This window comes from Danio rerio, chromosome 2 (assembly GCF_049306965.1).
Source record: "Danio rerio strain Tuebingen ecotype United States chromosome 2, GRCz12tu, whole genome shotgun sequence".
NCBI classification, from domain to species: Eukaryota; Metazoa; Chordata; class Actinopteri; order Cypriniformes; family Danionidae; genus Danio; species Danio rerio.
The window spans coordinates 16678992-16701278 of NC_133177.1; the positions used below are offsets into that span (position 1 = coordinate 16678992).

Sequence of the window (22287 nt, forward strand, 5' to 3'; positions counted from 1 at the left end):
GGCCGGGGCCCCAACTCCCAGCCTACGTGTGGGGACGTCCCGCGCCTAGAGGTACATGCCCCTTTGGGGCACCAGCGGCACGCAAGGCTGGCACCTGCGGTTAACCAAGTCAATGTTCCCGGGCTTAAGTTTGGGCAACCCGGGCACTGCTGGAGAACAGGTGTTCCTCCAGGGTCCCCCACAGGGCAGGTGCTTGCCCCCAGAGAGGGTGAAGATTACCCAGCCAGAGTCAAGGCCAGTGCGGGCAAGGAAAAACGCTCCGGAAAGGGGGGCCCTTAGGAGCTTAAGCGTATCCCCGGGAAAGGGTGACTGATTTCCGGCCAAGCTGGATTGGAAGAAAGGCTCTGGAAGTCCTTCCCATGGAAGGGTCCCTTAAGAGCTGGGTCTGACCCTAAAAAAGGTGATGGTTTCCCGCTAATTGTGGCCATGGAAGTCCTTCCAGGGCGCTTTTGAGAGCTAAAACACACCCCAGAAAGAGTGACCGATTCCTGCTGATTATGGTGGCTCAAGTGGGCATGGAAGAATCGCCCTGGAAGTCCTTCCCACTGGTCCCTTGAGTAGCCGAAGCTGCCCCAGAAAGGGTGACTGATTGCCGCTTGTGGAGGCATCTCGTTTGGGCTTGGAAGAAACGCCCTGGAGGTCTGTTCTTGGGGCCCTTCCAGAGGTCTAGCTGCCCCAGAAAGAGTGACTGATTCCCGCCTATTGTGGCAGCTCGTTTGGGCTTGGAAGAAACGCCCTGGAGGTCTTGTTCTTGGGGTCCTTCAAGAGGTCTAGCTGCCCCAGAAAGAGTGACTGATTCCCGCCTATTGTGGCAGTTGCTGGCAGCTTGTTTTGGCATTCAAGAAACCCTCCATAAGTCTTACCCAGGGGTCCCTTTGGAGCTGAAGCTGCCCCAGACAGGGTGACTGACTCCCGCTTATTGTGGCAGCTCAATTGGGCATGGAAGAAACGCCCTGGAGGTCTTGTTCTTGGGGCCCTTCAAGAGCTCAAGCTGCCCCAGAAAGAGTGACTGATTCCTGCCAGTTGCTGGCAGCTCGTTTTGGCATTCAAGAAACCCTCCGCAAGTCTTACCCAGGGGTCCCTTTAGAGCTGAAGCTGCCCCAGAAAGAGTGACTCCTTCCCCGCTGACTGTGGTGGCTCAAGTGGGCATGGAAGAATCACCCTGGACGTCCTTCCCAATGGTCCCTTGGGCAGCTGAAGCTGCCCCAGACAGGGTGACTGATTCCTGCTAGTTGGGGCAGCACGTTTGGGCATGGAAGAAACGCCCTGGAGGTCTGTTCTTGGGGCCCTTCCAGAGGTCTAGCTGCCCCAGAAAGAGTGACTGATTCCCGCCTATTGTGGCAGCTCGTTTGGGCTTGGAAGAAACGCCCTGGAGGTCTTGTTCTTGGGGTCCTTCAAGAGGTCTAGCTGCCCCAGAAAGAGTGACTGATTCCCGCCTATTGTGGCAGTTGCTGGCAGCTTGTTTTGGCATTCAAGAAACCCTCCATAAGTCTTACCCAGGGGTCCCTTTGGAGCTGAAGCTGCCCCAGACAGGGTGACTGACTCCCGCTTATTGTGGCAGCTCAATTGGGCATGGAAGAAACGCCCTGGAGGTCTTGTTCTTGGGGCCCTTCAAGAGCTCAAGCTGCCCCAGAAAGAGTGACTGATTCCTGCCAGTTGCTGGCAGCTCGTTTTGGCATTCAAGAAACCCTCCGCAAGTCTTACCCAGGGGTCCCTTTAGAGCTGAAGCTGCCCCAGAAAGAGTGACTCCTTCCCCGCTGACTGTGGTGGCTCAAGTGGGCATGGAAGAATCACCCTGGACGTCCTTCCCAATGGTCCCTTGGGCAGCTGAAGCTGCCCCAGACAGGGTGACTGATTCCTGCTAGTTGGGGCAGCACGTTTGGGCATGGAAGAAACGCCCTGGAGGTCTGTTCTTGGGGCCCTTCCAGAGGTCTAGCTGCCCCAGAAAGAGTGACTGATTCCCGCCTATTGTGGCAGCTCGTTTGGGCTTGGAAGAAACGCCCTGGAGGTCTTGTTCTTGGGGTCCTTCAAGAGCTCAAGCTGCCCCAGAAAGAGTGACTGATTCCTGCCAGTTGCTGGCAGCTCGTTTTGGCATTCAAGAAACCCTCCACAAGTCTTACCCAGGGGTCCCTTTAGAGCTGAAGCTGCCCCAGAAAGAGTGACTCCTTCCCCGCTGACTGTGGTGGCTCAAGTGGGCATGGAAGAATCACCCTGGAGGTCCTTCCCAGGGGTCCCTTAAGTAGCTGAGGCTGCCCCAGAAAGAGTGACTGATTCCTGCCAGTTGGGGCAGCTCCTTTGGGCATGGAAGAAATGCCCTGGAGGTCTTTTCTTGGGGTCCTTCAAGAGCTCAAGCTGCCCCGGAAAGAGTGACTGATTCCTGCCAATTGCTGGCAGCTCGTTTGGGCATGGAAGAAATGCCCTGGAGGTATTCTCTTGGGCTCCTTCAAGAGATCAAGCTGCCCCGGAAAGAGTGACATATTCCTGCCAGTTGCTGGCAGCTCGTTAGGGCATTCAAGAAACCCTCTGGAAGTCTTTCCCAGGGGTCCATTTTGAGCTGAAGCCGCCCCCGGAAAGAGTGACTGATTCCCCGCCGACTGTGGTGGCTCAAGTGGGCATGGAAGAAACACCCTGGAGGTCTTTTCTTGGGCTACTTCACGAGCTCAAGCTGTCCCAGAAAGAGTGACTGATCCCTGCCAGGAGCTGGCAGCTCGCGTGGGCGTTCAAGAAGCCCCCTGGAAGTCTTTTTCCAGGGTTCCCTTCAGAGCTGAAGCTGCCCCCGGAAAGAGTGGCTGGTTCCTGCCAATTGCTGGCAGCTCGTTCGGGCACGCAAGAAACTCTCTGGAGGTCTTTCCCAGGGTTCCCTTTAGAGCTGAAGCTGCCCCAAAAAGAGTGACTGATTCCCGCTGATTGTGGTGGCTCAAGTGGGCATGAAAGAATCACCCTGGAGGTCCTTCCCAATGGTCCCTTAAGTAGCTGAAGCTACCCCACAAAGAGTGACTGATTCCTGCTAGTTGGGGCAGCTCCTTTGGGCATGGAAGAAATGCCCTGGAGGTCTTTTCTTGGGGTCCTTCAAGAGCTCAAGCTGCCCCAGAAAGAGTGACTGATTCCTGCCAGTTGCTGGCAGCTCGTTTTGGCATTCAAGAAACCCTCCGCAAGTCTTACCCAGGGGTCCCTTTAGAGCTGAAGCTGCCCCAGAAAGAGTGACTCCTTCCCCGCTGACTGTGGTGGCTCAAGTGGGCATGGAAGAATCACCCTGGAGGTCCTTCCCAGGGGTCCCTTAAGTAGCTGAGGCTGCCCCAGAAAGAGTGACTGATTCCTGCTAGTTGGGGCAGCTCGTTTGGGATTGGAAGAAATGCCCTGGAGGTCTTTTCTTGGGCTCCTTCAAGAGCTCAAGCTGCCCCAGAAGGAGTGACTGATGTGGTGGCTCACGCGGGCATGGAAGAAATGCCATGCAAGTCCTTTCCAGGGGTTCCTTTAGAGCTGGAGCTGCCCCAAAAAAGAGTCACTGATTCCCGCTGACTGTGGTGGCTCATACGGGCATGGAAGTCTTTTCCCAAGGCTCAAGCAGGTAAAGGAAGACAGGTTGATCTCCGAGGCCGGCCCAGACAAAATCCTGGTCTGGACTTCTGAAGGGGGGATGGCAACTACACTGACTTGGTCGGAAAAGTCTCTCAAACAGGGGCTTTTCAAGTACCCTCATTGGGCACCAGCGGCCCATAGTCACGTCTCTTTGCCGTATTCAAGCTTGGAGTTTGTTTTTGGTCACCAACGGCTCTTAGTTAAGCCTAAAATGTTATGTCTGTCTGTCTGTCAGCAAATGTGCTGGAGGTTTAAGGGTTAAAAATTAGTACCTGTTATGCTTGCCGACATTGTATTATTTGTGGCGTAGATTGCGGCTCCTACTGCTGACAGTTTGTGGGTATCGCTTCTCGGCCTTTTGGCTAAGATCAAGTGTAGTATCTGTTCTTATCAGTTTAATATCTGATACGTGCCCTACCCGGGCACTATATATTAAATTGATTTTTGCAGCTGGGAGATGGGTTAGGGGCTTGCTCCACCCACTCCACGCATCGACCTGGTATTGCAGTACCTCCGGGAACGGTGCACTCATTAAGCGGTGAACAGCAGAACTAGATTGCATGAAATTTAACATAACGTTAGATTGAATGTAGGGACTTGCGCTTCTTTGCGATTAGGTATCTGTCTTATGCGCTCGTTTAGACAGTGAGCATGAACAACCCTCTTGGCAGGATCCTCTTATTCTAGTCCATGAGCCACGATGCACATATTGCAACTCAGGGAGGAAAAAAAAATAAATAAAAAAAATCCATCCAAAATTCCCAATCAGGACCTAAGTCTGACCTGGGGGATGGTGGGTCCAGAGAGCTGTGGAGAGGATAATTCCCAATCAGGACCCAAGTCTGACCTGGGGGATGGTGGGTCCAGAGAGCTGTGCAGAGGATTTGAAAAATGGCAAAGCATGAAACCCCCGCTCCTGTCGCATTCACCCAGGGTCCAAAGCGCCGGGCCGGGGCCCCAACTCCCAGCCTACGTGTGGGGACGTCCCGCGCCTAGAGGTACATGCCCCTTTGGGGCACCAGCGGCACGCAAGGCTGGCACCTGCGGTTAACCAAGTCAATGTTCCCGGGCTTAAGTTTGGGCTACCCGGGCACTGCTGGAGAACAGGTGTTCCTCCAGGGTCCCCCACAGGGCAGGTGCTTGCCCCCAGAGAGGGTGAAGATTACCCAGCCAGAGTCAAGGCCAGTGCGGGCAAGGAAAAACGCTCCGGAAAGGGGGGCCCTTAGGAGCTTAAGCGTATCCCCGGGAAAGGGTGACTGATTTCCGGCCAAGCTGGATTGGAAGAAAGGCTCTGGAAGTCCTTCCCATGGAAGGGTCCCTTAAGAGCTGGGTCTGACCCTAAAAAAGGTGATGGTTTCCCGCTAATTGTGGCCATGGAAGTCCTTCCAGGGCGCTTTTGAGAGCTAAAACACACCCCAGAAAGAGTGACCGATTCCTGCTGATTATGGTGGCTCAAGTGGGCATGGAAGAATCGCCCTGGAAGTCCTTCCCACTGGTCCCTTGAGTAGCCGAAGCTGCCCCAGAAAGGGTGACTGATTGCCGCTTGTGGAGGCATCTCGTTTGGGCTTGGAAGAAACGCCCTGGAGGTCTGTTCTTGGGGCCCTTCCAGAGGTCTAGCTGCCCCAGAAAGAGTGACTGATTCCCGCCTATTGTGGCAGCTCGTTTGGGCTTGGAAGAAACGCCCTGGAGGTCTTGTTCTTGGGGTCCTTCAAGAGGTCTAGCTGCCCCAGAAAGAGTGACTGATTCCCGCCTATTGTGGCAGTTGCTGGCAGCTTGTTTTGGCATTCAAGAAACCCTCCATAAGTCTTACCCAGGGGTCCCTTTGGAGCTGAAGCTGCCCCAGACAGGGTGACTGACTCCCGCTTATTGTGGCAGCTCAATTGGGCATGGAAGAAACGCCCTGGAGGTCTTGTTCTTGGGGCCCTTCAAGAGCTCAAGCTGCCCCAGAAAGAGTGACTGATTCCTGCCAGTTGCTGGCAGCTCGTTTTGGCATTCAAGAAACCCTCCGCAAGTCTTACCCAGGGGTCCCTTTAGAGCTGAAGCTGCCCCAGAAAGAGTGACTCCTTCCCCGCTGACTGTGGTGGCTCAAGTGGGCATGGAAGAATCACCCTGGACGTCCTTCCCAATGGTCCCTTGGGCAGCTGAAGCTGCCCCAGACAGGGTGACTGATTCCTGCTAGTTGGGGCAGCACGTTTGGGCATGGAAGAAACGCCCTGGAGGTCTGTTCTTGGGGCCCTTCCAGAGGTCTAGCTGCCCCAGAAAGAGTGACTGATTCCCGCCTATTGTGGCAGCTCGTTTGGGCTTGGAAGAAACGCCCTGGAGGTCTTGTTCTTGGGGTCCTTCAAGAGGTCTAGCTGCCCCAGAAAGAGTGACTGATTCCCGCCTATTGTGGCAGTTGCTGGCAGCTTGTTTTGGCATTCAAGAAACCCTCCATAAGTCTTACCCAGGGGTCCCTTTGGAGCTGAAGCTGCCCCAGACAGGGTGACTGACTCCCGCTTATTGTGGCAGCTCAATTGGGCATGGAAGAAACGCCCTGGAGGTCTTGTTCTTGGGGCCCTTCAAGAGCTCAAGCTGCCCCAGAAAGAGTGACTGATTCCTGCCAGTTGCTGGCAGCTCGTTTTGGCATTCAAGAAACCCTCCGCAAGTCTTACCCAGGGGTCCCTTTAGAGCTGAAGCTGCCCCAGAAAGAGTGACTCCTTCCCCGCTGACTGTGGTGGCTCAAGTGGGCATGGAAGAATCACCCTGGACGTCCTTCCCAATGGTCCCTTGGGCAGCTGAAGCTGCCCCAGACAGGGTGACTGATTCCTGCTAGTTGGGGCAGCACGTTTGGGCATGGAAGAAACGCCCTGGAGGTCTGTTCTTGGGGCCCTTCCAGAGGTCTAGCTGCCCCAGAAAGAGTGACTGATTCCCGCCTATTGTGGCAGCTCGTTTGGGCTTGGAAGAAACGCCCTGGAGGTCTTGTTCTTGGGGTCCTTCAAGAGCTCAAGCTGCCCCAGAAAGAGTGACTGATTCCTGCCAGTTGCTGGCAGCTCGTTTTGGCATTCAAGAAACCCTCCACAAGTCTTACCCAGGGGTCCCTTTAGAGCTGAAGCTGCCCCAGAAAGAGTGACTCCTTCCCCGCTGACTGTGGTGGCTCAAGTGGGCATGGAAGAATCACCCTGGAGGTCCTTCCCAGGGGTCCCTTAAGTAGCTGAGGCTGCCCCAGAAAGAGTGACTGATTCCTGCCAGTTGGGGCAGCTCCTTTGGGCATGGAAGAAATGCCCTGGAGGTCTTTTCTTGGGGTCCTTCAAGAGCTCAAGCTGCCCCGGAAAGAGTGACTGATTCCTGCCAATTGCTGGCAGCTCGTTTGGGCATGGAAGAAATGCCCTGGAGGTATTCTCTTGGGCTCCTTCAAGAGATCAAGCTGCCCCGGAAAGAGTGACATATTCCTGCCAGTTGCTGGCAGCTCGTTAGGGCATTCAAGAAACCCTCTGGAAGTCTTTCCCAGGGGTCCATTTTGAGCTGAAGCCGCCCCCGGAAAGAGTGACTGATTCCCCGCCGACTGTGGTGGCTCAAGTGGGCATGGAAGAAACACCCTGGAGGTCTTTTCTTGGGCTACTTCACGAGCTCAAGCTGTCCCAGAAAGAGTGACTGATCCCTGCCAGGAGCTGGCAGCTCGCGTGGGCGTTCAAGAAGCCCCCTGGAAGTCTTTTTCCAGGGTTCCCTTCAGAGCTGAAGCTGCCCCCGGAAAGAGTGGCTGGTTCCTGCCAATTGCTGGCAGCTCGTTCGGGCACGCAAGAAACTCTCTGGAGGTCTTTCCCAGGGTTCCCTTTAGAGCTGAAGCTGCCCCAAAAAGAGTGACTGATTCCCGCTGATTGTGGTGGCTCAAGTGGGCATGAAAGAATCACCCTGGAGGTCCTTCCCAATGGTCCCTTAAGTAGCTGAAGCTACCCCACAAAGAGTGACTGATTCCTGCTAGTTGGGGCAGCTCCTTTGGGCATGGAAGAAATGCCCTGGAGGTCTTTTCTTGGGGTCCTTCAAGAGCTCAAGCTGCCCCAGAAAGAGTGACTGATTCCTGCCAGTTGCTGGCAGCTCGTTTTGGCATTCAAGAAACCCTCCGCAAGTCTTACCCAGGGGTCCCTTTAGAGCTGAAGCTGCCCCAGAAAGAGTGACTCCTTCCCCGCTGACTGTGGTGGCTCAAGTGGGCATGGAAGAATCACCCTGGAGGTCCTTCCCAGGGGTCCCTTAAGTAGCTGAGGCTGCCCCAGAAAGAGTGACTGATTCCTGCTAGTTGGGGCAGCTCGTTTGGGATTGGAAGAAATGCCCTGGAGGTCTTTTCTTGGGCTCCTTCAAGAGCTCAAGCTGCCCCAGAAGGAGTGACTGATGTGGTGGCTCACGCGGGCATGGAAGAAATGCCATGCAAGTCCTTTCCAGGGGTTCCTTTAGAGCTGGAGCTGCCCCAAAAAAGAGTCACTGATTCCCGCTGACTGTGGTGGCTCATACGGGCATGGAAGTCTTTTCCCAAGGCTCAAGCAGGTAAAGGAAGACAGGTTGATCTCCGAGGCCGGCCCAGACAAAATCCTGGTCTGGACTTCTGAAGGGGGGATGGCAACTACACTGACTTGGTCGGAAAAGTCTCTCAAACAGGGGCTTTTCAAGTACCCTCATTGGGCACCAGCGGCCCATAGTCACGTCTCTTTGCCGTATTCAAGCTTGGAGTTTGTTTTTGGTCACCAACGGCTCTTAGTTAAGCCTAAAATGTTATGTCTGTCTGTCTGTCAGCAAATGTGCTGGAGGTTTAAGGGTTAAAAATTAGTACCTGTTATGCTTGCCGACATTGTATTATTTGTGGCGTAGATTGCGGCTCCTACTGCTGACAGTTTGTGGGTATCGCTTCTCGGCCTTTTGGCTAAGATCAAGTGTAGTATCTGTTCTTATCAGTTTAATATCTGATACGTGCCCTACCCGGGCACTATATATTAAATTGATTTTTGCAGCTGGGAGATGGGTTAGGGGCTTGCTCCACCCACTCCACGCATCGACCTGGTATTGCAGTACCTCCGGGAACGGTGCACTCATTAAGCGGTGAACAGCAGAACTAGATTGCATGAAATTTAACATAACGTTAGATTGAATGTAGGGACTTGCGCTTCTTTGCGATTAGGTATCTGTCTTATGCGCTCGTTTAGACAGTGAGCATGAACAACCCTCTTGGCAGGATCCTCTTATTCTAGTCCATGAGCCACGATGCACATATTGCAACTCAGGGAGGAAAAAAAAATAAATAAAAAAAATCCATCCAAAATTCCCAATCAGGACCTAAGTCTGACCTGGGGGATGGTGGGTCCAGAGAGCTGTGGAGAGGATAATTCCCAATCAGGACCCAAGTCTGACCTGGGGGATGGTGGGTCCAGAGAGCTGTGCAGAGGATTTGAAAAATGGCAAAGCATGAAACCCCCGCTCCTGTCGCATTCACCCAGGGTCCAAAGCGCCGGGCCGGGGCCCCAACTCCCAGCCTACGTGTGGGGACGTCCCGCGCCTAGAGGTACATGCCCCTTTGGGGCACCAGCGGCACGCAAGGCTGGCACCTGCGGTTAACCAAGTCAATGTTCCCGGGCTTAAGTTTGGGCTACCCGGGCACTGCTGGAGAACAGGTGTTCCTCCAGGGTCCCCCACAGGGCAGGTGCTTGCCCCCAGAGAGGGTGAAGATTACCCAGCCAGAGTCAAGGCCAGTGCGGGCAAGGAAAAACGCTCCGGAAAGGGGGGCCCTTAGGAGCTTAAGCGTATCCCCGGGAAAGGGTGACTGATTTCCGGCCAAGCTGGATTGGAAGAAAGGCTCTGGAAGTCCTTCCCATGGAAGGGTCCCTTAAGAGCTGGGTCTGACCCTAAAAAAGGTGATGGTTTCCCGCTAATTGTGGCCATGGAAGTCCTTCCAGGGCGCTTTTGAGAGCTAAAACACACCCCAGAAAGAGTGACCGATTCCTGCTGATTATGGTGGCTCAAGTGGGCATGGAAGAATCGCCCTGGAAGTCCTTCCCACTGGTCCCTTGAGTAGCCGAAGCTGCCCCAGAAAGGGTGACTGATTGCCGCTTGTGGAGGCATCTCGTTTGGGCTTGGAAGAAACGCCCTGGAGGTCTGTTCTTGGGGCCCTTCCAGAGGTCTAGCTGCCCCAGAAAGAGTGACTGATTCCCGCCTATTGTGGCAGCTCGTTTGGGCTTGGAAGAAACGCCCTGGAGGTCTTGTTCTTGGGGTCCTTCAAGAGGTCTAGCTGCCCCAGAAAGAGTGACTGATTCCCGCCTATTGTGGCAGTTGCTGGCAGCTTGTTTTGGCATTCAAGAAACCCTCCATAAGTCTTACCCAGGGGTCCCTTTGGAGCTGAAGCTGCCCCAGACAGGGTGACTGACTCCCGCTTATTGTGGCAGCTCAATTGGGCATGGAAGAAACGCCCTGGAGGTCTTGTTCTTGGGGCCCTTCAAGAGCTCAAGCTGCCCCAGAAAGAGTGACTGATTCCTGCCAGTTGCTGGCAGCTCGTTTTGGCATTCAAGAAACCCTCCGCAAGTCTTACCCAGGGGTCCCTTTAGAGCTGAAGCTGCCCCAGAAAGAGTGACTCCTTCCCCGCTGACTGTGGTGGCTCAAGTGGGCATGGAAGAATCACCCTGGACGTCCTTCCCAATGGTCCCTTGGGCAGCTGAAGCTGCCCCAGACAGGGTGACTGATTCCTGCTAGTTGGGGCAGCACGTTTGGGCATGGAAGAAACGCCCTGGAGGTCTGTTCTTGGGGCCCTTCCAGAGGTCTAGCTGCCCCAGAAAGAGTGACTGATTCCCGCCTATTGTGGCAGCTCGTTTGGGCTTGGAAGAAACGCCCTGGAGGTCTTGTTCTTGGGGTCCTTCAAGAGGTCTAGCTGCCCCAGAAAGAGTGACTGATTCCCGCCTATTGTGGCAGTTGCTGGCAGCTTGTTTTGGCATTCAAGAAACCCTCCATAAGTCTTACCCAGGGGTCCCTTTGGAGCTGAAGCTGCCCCAGACAGGGTGACTGACTCCCGCTTATTGTGGCAGCTCAATTGGGCATGGAAGAAACGCCCTGGAGGTCTTGTTCTTGGGGCCCTTCAAGAGCTCAAGCTGCCCCAGAAAGAGTGACTGATTCCTGCCAGTTGCTGGCAGCTCGTTTTGGCATTCAAGAAACCCTCCGCAAGTCTTACCCAGGGGTCCCTTTAGAGCTGAAGCTGCCCCAGAAAGAGTGACTCCTTCCCCGCTGACTGTGGTGGCTCAAGTGGGCATGGAAGAATCACCCTGGACGTCCTTCCCAATGGTCCCTTGGGCAGCTGAAGCTGCCCCAGACAGGGTGACTGATTCCTGCTAGTTGGGGCAGCACGTTTGGGCATGGAAGAAACGCCCTGGAGGTCTGTTCTTGGGGCCCTTCCAGAGGTCTAGCTGCCCCAGAAAGAGTGACTGATTCCCGCCTATTGTGGCAGCTCGTTTGGGCTTGGAAGAAACGCCCTGGAGGTCTTGTTCTTGGGGTCCTTCAAGAGCTCAAGCTGCCCCAGAAAGAGTGACTGATTCCTGCCAGTTGCTGGCAGCTCGTTTTGGCATTCAAGAAACCCTCCACAAGTCTTACCCAGGGGTCCCTTTAGAGCTGAAGCTGCCCCAGAAAGAGTGACTCCTTCCCCGCTGACTGTGGTGGCTCAAGTGGGCATGGAAGAATCACCCTGGAGGTCCTTCCCAGGGGTCCCTTAAGTAGCTGAGGCTGCCCCAGAAAGAGTGACTGATTCCTGCCAGTTGGGGCAGCTCCTTTGGGCATGGAAGAAATGCCCTGGAGGTCTTTTCTTGGGGTCCTTCAAGAGCTCAAGCTGCCCCGGAAAGAGTGACTGATTCCTGCCAATTGCTGGCAGCTCGTTTGGGCATGGAAGAAATGCCCTGGAGGTATTCTCTTGGGCTCCTTCAAGAGATCAAGCTGCCCCGGAAAGAGTGACATATTCCTGCCAGTTGCTGGCAGCTCGTTAGGGCATTCAAGAAACCCTCTGGAAGTCTTTCCCAGGGGTCCATTTTGAGCTGAAGCCGCCCCCGGAAAGAGTGACTGATTCCCCGCCGACTGTGGTGGCTCAAGTGGGCATGGAAGAAACACCCTGGAGGTCTTTTCTTGGGCTACTTCACGAGCTCAAGCTGTCCCAGAAAGAGTGACTGATCCCTGCCAGGAGCTGGCAGCTCGCGTGGGCGTTCAAGAAGCCCCCTGGAAGTCTTTTTCCAGGGTTCCCTTCAGAGCTGAAGCTGCCCCCGGAAAGAGTGGCTGGTTCCTGCCAATTGCTGGCAGCTCGTTCGGGCACGCAAGAAACTCTCTGGAGGTCTTTCCCAGGGTTCCCTTTAGAGCTGAAGCTGCCCCAAAAAGAGTGACTGATTCCCGCTGATTGTGGTGGCTCAAGTGGGCATGAAAGAATCACCCTGGAGGTCCTTCCCAATGGTCCCTTAAGTAGCTGAAGCTACCCCACAAAGAGTGACTGATTCCTGCTAGTTGGGGCAGCTCCTTTGGGCATGGAAGAAATGCCCTGGAGGTCTTTTCTTGGGGTCCTTCAAGAGCTCAAGCTGCCCCAGAAAGAGTGACTGATTCCTGCCAGTTGCTGGCAGCTCGTTTTGGCATTCAAGAAACCCTCCGCAAGTCTTACCCAGGGGTCCCTTTAGAGCTGAAGCTGCCCCAGAAAGAGTGACTCCTTCCCCGCTGACTGTGGTGGCTCAAGTGGGCATGGAAGAATCACCCTGGAGGTCCTTCCCAGGGGTCCCTTAAGTAGCTGAGGCTGCCCCAGAAAGAGTGACTGATTCCTGCTAGTTGGGGCAGCTCGTTTGGGATTGGAAGAAATGCCCTGGAGGTCTTTTCTTGGGCTCCTTCAAGAGCTCAAGCTGCCCCAGAAGGAGTGACTGATGTGGTGGCTCACGCGGGCATGGAAGAAATGCCATGCAAGTCCTTTCCAGGGGTTCCTTTAGAGCTGGAGCTGCCCCAAAAAAGAGTCACTGATTCCCGCTGACTGTGGTGGCTCATACGGGCATGGAAGTCTTTTCCCAAGGCTCAAGCAGGTAAAGGAAGACAGGTTGATCTCCGAGGCCGGCCCAGACAAAATCCTGGTCTGGACTTCTGAAGGGGGGATGGCAACTACACTGACTTGGTCGGAAAAGTCTCTCAAACAGGGGCTTTTCAAGTACCCTCATTGGGCACCAGCGGCCCATAGTCACGTCTCTTTGCCGTATTCAAGCTTGGAGTTTGTTTTTGGTCACCAACGGCTCTTAGTTAAGCCTAAAATGTTATGTCTGTCTGTCTGTCAGCAAATGTGCTGGAGGTTTAAGGGTTAAAAATTAGTACCTGTTATGCTTGCCGACATTGTATTATTTGTGGCGTAGATTGCGGCTCCTACTGCTGACAGTTTGTGGGTATCGCTTCTCGGCCTTTTGGCTAAGATCAAGTGTAGTATCTGTTCTTATCAGTTTAATATCTGATACGTGCCCTACCCGGGCACTATATATTAAATTGATTTTTGCAGCTGGGAGATGGGTTAGGGGCTTGCTCCACCCACTCCACGCATCGACCTGGTATTGCAGTACCTCCGGGAACGGTGCACTCATTAAGCGGTGAACAGCAGAACTAGATTGCATGAAATTTAACATAACGTTAGATTGAATGTAGGGACTTGCGCTTCTTTGCGATTAGGTATCTGTCTTATGCGCTCGTTTAGACAGTGAGCATGAACAACCCTCTTGGCAGGATCCTCTTATTCTAGTCCATGAGCCACGATGCACATATTGCAACTCAGGGAGGAAAAAAAAATAAATAAAAAAAATCCATCCAAAATTCCCAATCAGGACCTAAGTCTGACCTGGGGGATGGTGGGTCCAGAGAGCTGTGGAGAGGATAATTCCCAATCAGGACCCAAGTCTGACCTGGGGGATGGTGGGTCCAGAGAGCTGTGCAGAGGATTTGAAAAATGGCAAAGCATGAAACCCCCGCTCCTGTCGCATTCACCCAGGGTCCAAAGCGCCGGGCCGGGGCCCCAACTCCCAGCCTACGTGTGGGGACGTCCCGCGCCTAGAGGTACATGCCCCTTTGGGGCACCAGCGGCACGCAAGGCTGGCACCTGCGGTTAACCAAGTCAATGTTCCCGGGCTTAAGTTTGGGCTACCCGGGCACTGCTGGAGAACAGGTGTTCCTCCAGGGTCCCCCACAGGGCAGGTGCTTGCCCCCAGAGAGGGTGAAGATTACCCAGCCAGAGTCAAGGCCAGTGCGGGCAAGGAAAAACGCTCCGGAAAGGGGGGCCCTTAGGAGCTTAAGCGTATCCCCGGGAAAGGGTGACTGATTTCCGGCCAAGCTGGATTGGAAGAAAGGCTCTGGAAGTCCTTCCCATGGAAGGGTCCCTTAAGAGCTGGGTCTGACCCTAAAAAAGGTGATGGTTTCCCGCTAATTGTGGCCATGGAAGTCCTTCCAGGGCGCTTTTGAGAGCTAAAACACACCCCAGAAAGAGTGACCGATTCCTGCTGATTATGGTGGCTCAAGTGGGCATGGAAGAATCGCCCTGGAAGTCCTTCCCACTGGTCCCTTGAGTAGCCGAAGCTGCCCCAGAAAGGGTGACTGATTGCCGCTTGTGGAGGCATCTCGTTTGGGCTTGGAAGAAACGCCCTGGAGGTCTGTTCTTGGGGCCCTTCCAGAGGTCTAGCTGCCCCAGAAAGAGTGACTGATTCCCGCCTATTGTGGCAGCTCGTTTGGGCTTGGAAGAAACGCCCTGGAGGTCTTGTTCTTGGGGTCCTTCAAGAGGTCTAGCTGCCCCAGAAAGAGTGACTGATTCCCGCCTATTGTGGCAGTTGCTGGCAGCTTGTTTTGGCATTCAAGAAACCCTCCATAAGTCTTACCCAGGGGTCCCTTTGGAGCTGAAGCTGCCCCAGACAGGGTGACTGACTCCCGCTTATTGTGGCAGCTCAATTGGGCATGGAAGAAACGCCCTGGAGGTCTTGTTCTTGGGGCCCTTCAAGAGCTCAAGCTGCCCCAGAAAGAGTGACTGATTCCTGCCAGTTGCTGGCAGCTCGTTTTGGCATTCAAGAAACCCTCCGCAAGTCTTACCCAGGGGTCCCTTTAGAGCTGAAGCTGCCCCAGAAAGAGTGACTCCTTCCCCGCTGACTGTGGTGGCTCAAGTGGGCATGGAAGAATCACCCTGGACGTCCTTCCCAATGGTCCCTTGGGCAGCTGAAGCTGCCCCAGACAGGGTGACTGATTCCTGCTAGTTGGGGCAGCACGTTTGGGCATGGAAGAAACGCCCTGGAGGTCTGTTCTTGGGGCCCTTCCAGAGGTCTAGCTGCCCCAGAAAGAGTGACTGATTCCCGCCTATTGTGGCAGCTCGTTTGGGCTTGGAAGAAACGCCCTGGAGGTCTTGTTCTTGGGGTCCTTCAAGAGGTCTAGCTGCCCCAGAAAGAGTGACTGATTCCCGCCTATTGTGGCAGTTGCTGGCAGCTTGTTTTGGCATTCAAGAAACCCTCCATAAGTCTTACCCAGGGGTCCCTTTGGAGCTGAAGCTGCCCCAGACAGGGTGACTGACTCCCGCTTATTGTGGCAGCTCAATTGGGCATGGAAGAAACGCCCTGGAGGTCTTGTTCTTGGGGCCCTTCAAGAGCTCAAGCTGCCCCAGAAAGAGTGACTGATTCCTGCCAGTTGCTGGCAGCTCGTTTTGGCATTCAAGAAACCCTCCGCAAGTCTTACCCAGGGGTCCCTTTAGAGCTGAAGCTGCCCCAGAAAGAGTGACTCCTTCCCCGCTGACTGTGGTGGCTCAAGTGGGCATGGAAGAATCACCCTGGACGTCCTTCCCAATGGTCCCTTGGGCAGCTGAAGCTGCCCCAGACAGGGTGACTGATTCCTGCTAGTTGGGGCAGCACGTTTGGGCATGGAAGAAACGCCCTGGAGGTCTGTTCTTGGGGCCCTTCCAGAGGTCTAGCTGCCCCAGAAAGAGTGACTGATTCCCGCCTATTGTGGCAGCTCGTTTGGGCTTGGAAGAAACGCCCTGGAGGTCTTGTTCTTGGGGTCCTTCAAGAGCTCAAGCTGCCCCAGGAAGAGTGACTGATTCCTGCCAGTTGCTGGCAGCTCGTTTTGGCATTCAAGAAACCCTCCACAAGTCTTACCCAGGGGTCCCTTTAGAGCTGAAGCTGCCCCAGAAAGAGTGACTCCTTCCCCGCTGACTGTGGTGGCTCAAGTGGGCATGGAAGAATCACCCTGGAGGTCCTTCCCAGGGGTCCCTTAAGTAGCTGAGGCTGCCCCAGAAAGAGTGACTGATTCCTGCCAGTTGGGGCAGCTCCTTTGGGCATGGAAGAAATGCCCTGGAGGTCTTTTCTTGGGGTCCTTCAAGAGCTCAAGCTGCCCCGGAAAGAGTGACTGATTCCTGCCAATTGCTGGCAGCTCGTTTGGGCATGGAAGAAATGCCCTGGAGGTATTCTCTTGGGCTCCTTCAAGAGATCAAGCTGCCCCGGAAAGAGTGACATATTCCTGCCAGTTGCTGGCAGCTCGTTAGGGCATTCAAGAAACCCTCTGGAAGTCTTTCCCAGGGGTCCATTTTGAGCTGAAGCCGCCCCCGGAAAGAGTGACTGATTCCCCGCCGACTGTGGTGGCTCAAGTGGGCATGGAAGAAACACCCTGGAGGTCTTTTCTTGGGCTACTTCACGAGCTCAAGCTGTCCCAGAAAGAGTGACTGATCCCTGCCAGGAGCTGGCAGCTCGCGTGGGCGTTCAAGAAGCCCCCTGGAAGTCTTTTTCCAGGGTTCCCTTCAGAGCTGAAGCTGCCCCCGGAAAGAGTGGCTGGTTCCTGCCAATTGCTGGCAGCTCGTTCGGGCACGCAAGAAACTCTCTGGAGGTCTTTCCCAGGGTTCCCTTTAGAGCTGAAGCTGCCCCAAAAAGAGTGACTGATTCCCGCTGATTGTGGTGGCTCAAGTGGGCATGAAAGAATCACCCTGGAGGTCCTTCCCAATGGTCCCTTAAGTAGCTGAAGCTACCCCACAAAGAGTGACTGATTCCTGCTAGTTGGGGCAGCTCCTTTGGGCATGGAAGAAATGCCCTGGAGGTCTTTTCTTGGGGTCCTTCAAGAGCTCAAGCTGCCCCAGAAAGAGTGACTGATTCCTGCCAGTTGCTGGCAGCTCGTTTTGGCATTCAAGAAACCCTCCGCAAGTCTTACCCAGGGGTCCCTTTAGAGCTGAAGCTGCCCCAGAAAGAGTGACTCCTTCCCCGCTGACTGTGGTGGCTCAAGTGGGCATGGAAGAATCACCCTGGAGGTCCTTCCCAGGGGTCCCTTAAGTAGCTGAGGCTGCCCCAGAAAGAGTGACTGATTCCTGCTAGTTGGGGCAGCTCGTTTGGGATTGGAAGAAATGCCCTGGAGGTCTTTTCTTGGGCTCCTTCAAGAGCTCAAGCTGCCCCAGAAGGAGTGACTGATGTGGTGGCTCACGCGGGCATGGAAGAAATGCCATGCAAGTCCTTTCCAGGGGTTCCTTTAGAGCTGGAGCTGCCCCAAAAAAGAGTCACTGATTCCCGCTGACTGTGGTGGCTCATACGGGCATGGAAGTCTTTTCCCAAGGCTCAAGCAGGTAAAGGAAGACAGGTTGATCTCCGAGGCCGGCCCAGACAAAATCCTGGTCTGGACTTCTGAAGGGGGGATGGCAACTACACTGACTTGGTCGGAAAAGTCTCTCAAACAGGGGCTTTTCAAGTACCCTCATTGGGCACCAGCGGCCCATAGTCACGTCTCTTTGCCGTATTCAAGCTTGGAGTTTGTTTTTGGTCACCAACGGCTCTTAGTTAAGCCTAAAATGTTATGTCTGTCTGTCTGTCAGCAAATGTGCTGGAGGTTTAAGGGTTAAAAATTAGTACCTGTTATGCTTGCCGACATTGTATTATTTGTGGCGTAGATTGCGGCTCCTACTGCTGACAGTTTGTGGGTATCGCTTCTCGGCCTTTTGGCTAAGATCAAGTGTAGTATCTGTTCTTATCAGTTTAATATCTGATACGTGCCCTACCCGGGCACTATATATTAAATTGATTTTTGCAGCTGGGAGATGGGTTAGGGGCTTGCTCCACCCACTCCACGCATCGACCTGGTATTGCAGTACCTCCGGGAACGGTGCACTCATTAAGCGGTGAACAGCAGAACTAGATTGCATGAAATTTAACATAACGTTAGATTGAATGTAGGGACTTGCGCTTCTTTGCGATTAGGTATCTGTCTTATGCGCTCGTTTAGACAGTGAGCATGAACAACCCTCTTGGCAGGATCCTCTTATTCTAGTCCATGAGCCACGATGCACATATTGCAACTCAGGGAGGAAAAAAAAATAAATAAAAAAAATCCATCCAAAATTCCCAATCAGGACCTAAGTCTGACCTGGGGGATGGTGGGTCCAGAGAGCTGTGGAGAGGATAATTCCCAATCAGGACCCAAGTCTGACCTGGGGGATGGTGGGTCCAGAGAGCTGTGCAGAGGATTTGAAAAATGGCAAAGCATGAAACCCCCGCTCCTGTCGCATTCACCCAGGGTCCAAAGCGCCGGGCCGGGGCCCCAACTCCCAGCCTACGTGTGGGGACGTCCCGCGCCTAGAGGTACATGCCCCTTTGGGGCACCAGCGGCACGCAAGGCTGGCACCTGCGGTTAACCAAGTCAATGTTCCCGGGCTTAAGTTTGGGCTACCCGGGCACTGCTGGAGAACAGGTGTTCCTCCAGGGTCCCCCACAGGGCAGGTGCTTGCCCCCAGAGAGGGTGAAGATTACCCAGCCAGAGTCAAGGCCAGTGCGGGCAAGGAAAAACGCTCCGGAAAGGGGGGCCCTTAGGAGCTTAAGCGTATCCCCGGGAAAGGGTGACTGATTTCCGGCCAAGCTGGATTGGAAGAAAGGCTCTGGAAGTCCTTCCCATGGAAGGGTCCCTTAAGAGCTGGGTCTGACCCTAAAAAAGGTGATGGTTTCCCGCTAATTGTGGCCATGGAAGTCCTTCCAGGGCGCTTTTGAGAGCTAAAACACACCCCAGAAAGAGTGACCGATTCCTGCTGATTATGGTGGCTCAAGTGGGCATGGAAGAATCGCCCTGGAAGTCCTTCCCACTGGTCCCTTGAGTAGCCGAAGCTGCCCCAGAAAGGGTGACTGATTGCCGCTTGTGGAGGCATCTCGTTTGGGCTTGGAAGAAACGCCCTGGAGGTCTGTTCTTGGGGCCCTTCCAGAGGTCTAGCTGCCCCAGAAAGAGTGACTGATTCCCGCCTATTGTGGCAGCTCGTTTGGGCTTGGAAGAAACGCCCTGGAGGTCTTGTTCTTGGGGTCCTTCAAGAGGTCTAGCTGCCCCAGAAAGAGTGACTGATTCCCGCCTATTGTGGCAGTTGCTGGCAGCTTGTTTTGGCATTCAAGAAACCCTCCATAAGTCTTACCCAGGGGTCCCTTTGGAGCTGAAGCTGCCCCAGACAGGGTGACTGACTCCCGCTTATTGTGGCAGCTCAATTGGGCATGGAAGAAACGCCCTGGAGGTCTTGTTCTTGGGGCCCTTCAAGAGCTCAAGCTGCCCCAGAAAGAGTGACTGATTCCTGCCAGTTGCTGGCAGCTCGTTTTGGCATTCAAGAAACCCTCCGCAAGTCTTACCCAGGGGTCCCTTTAGAGCTGAAGCTGCCCCAGAAAGAGTGACTCCTTCCCCGCTGACTGTGGTGGCTCAAGTGGGCATGGAAGAATCACCCTGGACGTCCTTCCCAATGGTCCCTTGGGCAGCTGAAGCTGCCCCAGACAGGGTGACTGATTCCTGCTAGTTGGGGCAGCACGTTTGGGCATGGAAGAAACGCCCTGGAGGTCTGTTCTTGGGGCCCTTCCAGAGGTCTAGCTGCCCCAGAAAGAGTGACTGATTCCCGCCTATTGTGGCAGCTCGTTTGGGCTTGGAAGAAACGCCCTGGAGGTCTTGTTCTTGGGGTCCTTCAAGAGGTCTAGCTGCCCCAGAAAGAGTGACTGATTCCCGCCTATTGTGGCAGTTGCTGGCAGCTTGTTTTGGCATTCAAGAAACCCTCCATAAGTCTTACCCAGGGGTCCCTTTGGAGCTGAAGCTGCCCCAGACAGGGTGACTGACTCCCGCTTATTGTGGCAGCTCAATTGGGCATGGAAGAAACGCCCTGGAGGTCTTGTTCTTGGGGCCCTTCAAGAGCTCAAGCTGCCCCAGAAAGAGTGACTGATTCCTGCCAGTTGCTGGCAGCTCGTTTTGGCATTCAAGAAACCCTCCGCAAGTCTTACCCAGGGGTCCCTTTAGAGCTGAAGCTGCCCCAGAAAGAGTGACTCCTTCCCCGCTGACTGTGGTGGCTCAAGTGGGCATGGAAGAATCACCCTGGACGTCCTTCCCAATGGTCCCTTGGGCAGCTGAAGCTGCCCCAGACAGGGTGACTGATTCCTGCTAGTTGGGGCAGCACGTTTGGGCATGGAAGAAACGCCCTGGAGGTCTGTTCTTGGGGCCCTTCCAGAGGTCTAGCTGCCCCAGAAAGAGTGACTGATTCCCGCCTATTGTGGCAGCTCGTTTGGGCTTGGAAGAAACGCCCTGGAGGTCTTGTTCTTGGGGTCCTTCAAGAGCTCAAGCTGCCCCAGAAAGAGTGACTGATTCCTGCCAGTTGCTGGCAGCTCGTTTTGGCATTCAAGAAACCCTCCACAAGTCTTACCCAGGGGTCCCTTTAGAGCTGAAGCTGCCCCAGAAAGAGTGACTCCTTCCCCGCTGACTGTGGTGGCTCAAGTGGGCATGGAAGAATCACCCTGGAGGTCCTTCCCAGGGGTCCCTTAAGTAGCTGAGGCTGCCCCAGAAAGAGTGACTGATTCCTGCCAGTTGGGGCAGCTCCTTTGGGCATGGAAGAAATGCCCTGGAGGTCTTTTCTTGGGGTCCTTCAAGAGCTCAAGCTGCCCCGGAAAGAGTGACTGATTCCTGCCAATTGCTGGCAGCTCGTTTGGGCATGGAAGAAATGCCCTGGAGGTATTCTCTTGGGCTCCTTCAAGAGATCAAGCTGCCCCGGAAAGAGTGACATATTCCTGCCAGTTGCTGGCAGCTCGTTAGGGCATTCAAGAAACCCTCTGGAAGTCTTTCCCAGGGGTCCATTTTGAGCTGAAGCCGCCCCCGGAAAGAGTGACTGATTCCCCGCCGACTGTGGTGGCTCAAGTGGGCATGGAAGAAACACCCTGGAGGTCTTTTCTTGGGCTACTTCACGAGCTCAAGCTGTCCCAGAAAGAGTGACTGATCCCTGCCAGGAGCTGGCAGCTCGCGTGGGCGTTCAAGAAGCCCCCTGGAAGTCTTTTTCCAGGGTTCCCTTCAGAGCTGAAGCTGCCCCCGGAAAGAGTGGCTGGTTCCTGCCAATTGCTGGCAGCTCGTTCGGGCACGCAAGAAACTCTCTGGAGGTCTTTCCCAGGGTTCCCTTTAGAGCTGAAGCTGCCCCAAAAAGAGTGACTGATTCCCGCTGATTGTGGTGGCTCAAGTGGGCATGAAAGAATCACCCTGGAGGTCCTTCCCAATGGTCCCTTAAGTAGCTGAAGCTACCCCACAAAGAGTGACTGATTCCTGCTAGTTGGGGCAGCTCCTTTGGGCATGGAAGAAATGCCCTGGAGGTCTTTTCTTGGGGTCCTTCAAGAGCTCAAGCTGCCCCAGAAAGAGTGACTGATTCCTGCCAGTTGCTGGCAGCTCGTTTTGGCATTCAAGAAACCCTCCGCAAGTCTTACCCAGGGGTCCCTTTAGAGCTGAAGCTGCCCCAGAAAGAGTGACTCCTTCCCCGCTGACTGTGGTGGCTCAAGTGGGCATGGAAGAATCACCCTGGAGGTCCTTCCCAGGGGTCCCTTAAGTAGCTGAGGCTGCCCCAGAAAGAGTGACTGATTCCTGCTAGTTGGGGCAGCTCGTTTGGGATTGGAAGAAATGCCCTGGAGGTCTTTTCTTGGGCTCCTTCAAGAGCTCAAGCTGCCCCAGAAGGAGTGACTGATGTGGTGGCTCACGCGGGCATGGAAGAAATGCCATGCAAGTCCTTTCCAGGGGTTCCTTTAGAGCTGGAGCTGCCCCAAAAAAGAGTCACTGATTCCCGCTGACTGTGGTGGCTCATACGGGCATGGAAGTCTTTTCCCAAGGCTCAAGCAGGTAAAGGAAGACAGGTTGATCTCCGAGGCCGGCCCAGACAAAATCCTGGTCTGGACTTCTGAAGGGGGGATGGCAACTACACTGACTTGGTCGGAAAAGTCTCTCAAACAGGGGCTTTTCAAGTACCCTCATTGGGCACCAGCGGCCCATAGTCACGTCTCTTTGCCGTATTCAAGCTTGGAGTTTGTTTTTGGTCACCAACGGCTCTTAGTTAAGCCTAAAATGTTATGTCTGTCTGTCTGTCAGCAAATGTGCTGGAGGTTTAAGGGTTAAAAATTAGTACCTGTTATGCTTGCCGACATTGTATTATTTGTGGCGTAGATTGCGGCTCCTACTGCTGACAGTTTGTGGGTATCGCTTCTCGGCCTTTTGGCTAAGATCAAGTGTAGTATCTGTTCTTATCAGTTTAATATCTGATACGTGCCCTACCCGGGCACTATATATTAAATTGATTTTTGCAGCTGGGAGATGGGTTAGGGGCTTGCTCCACCCACTCCACGCATCGACCTGGTATTGCAGTACCTCCGGGAACGGTGCACTCATTAAGCGGTGAACAGCAGAACTAGATTGCATGAAATTTAACATAACGTTAGATTGAATGTAGGGACTTGCGCT

General features: G+C 54.3%; 5 non-coding genes across 5 annotated transcripts; all 5 read left to right on the forward strand.

Annotated features, from left to right (window-relative positions):
• Positions 1-3921: 3921 nt before the first annotated feature.
• LOC141379312 (U2 spliceosomal RNA) lies at positions 3922-4112 on the forward strand. The gene has a single exon (XR_012395864.1). It is a non-coding gene; the product is annotated as a U2 spliceosomal RNA (small nuclear RNA).
• A 4335-nt stretch (positions 4113-8447) lies between these two features.
• LOC141379317 (U2 spliceosomal RNA) lies at positions 8448-8638 on the forward strand. The gene has a single exon (XR_012395867.1). It is a non-coding gene; the product is annotated as a U2 spliceosomal RNA (small nuclear RNA).
• Positions 8639-12973: 4335 nt separating this feature from the next.
• On the forward strand, positions 12974-13164 carry LOC141379318 (U2 spliceosomal RNA). Its single transcript, XR_012395868.1, has one exon. It is a non-coding gene; the product is annotated as a U2 spliceosomal RNA (small nuclear RNA).
• Positions 13165-17499: 4335 nt separating this feature from the next.
• Positions 17500-17690, forward strand: LOC141379321 (U2 spliceosomal RNA). Its single transcript, XR_012395872.1, has one exon. It is a non-coding gene; the product is annotated as a U2 spliceosomal RNA (small nuclear RNA).
• A 4335-nt stretch (positions 17691-22025) lies between these two features.
• Positions 22026-22216, forward strand: LOC141379324 (U2 spliceosomal RNA). The gene has a single exon (XR_012395873.1). It is a non-coding gene; the product is annotated as a U2 spliceosomal RNA (small nuclear RNA).
• The last annotated feature ends 71 nt before the right edge of the window (positions 22217-22287 follow it).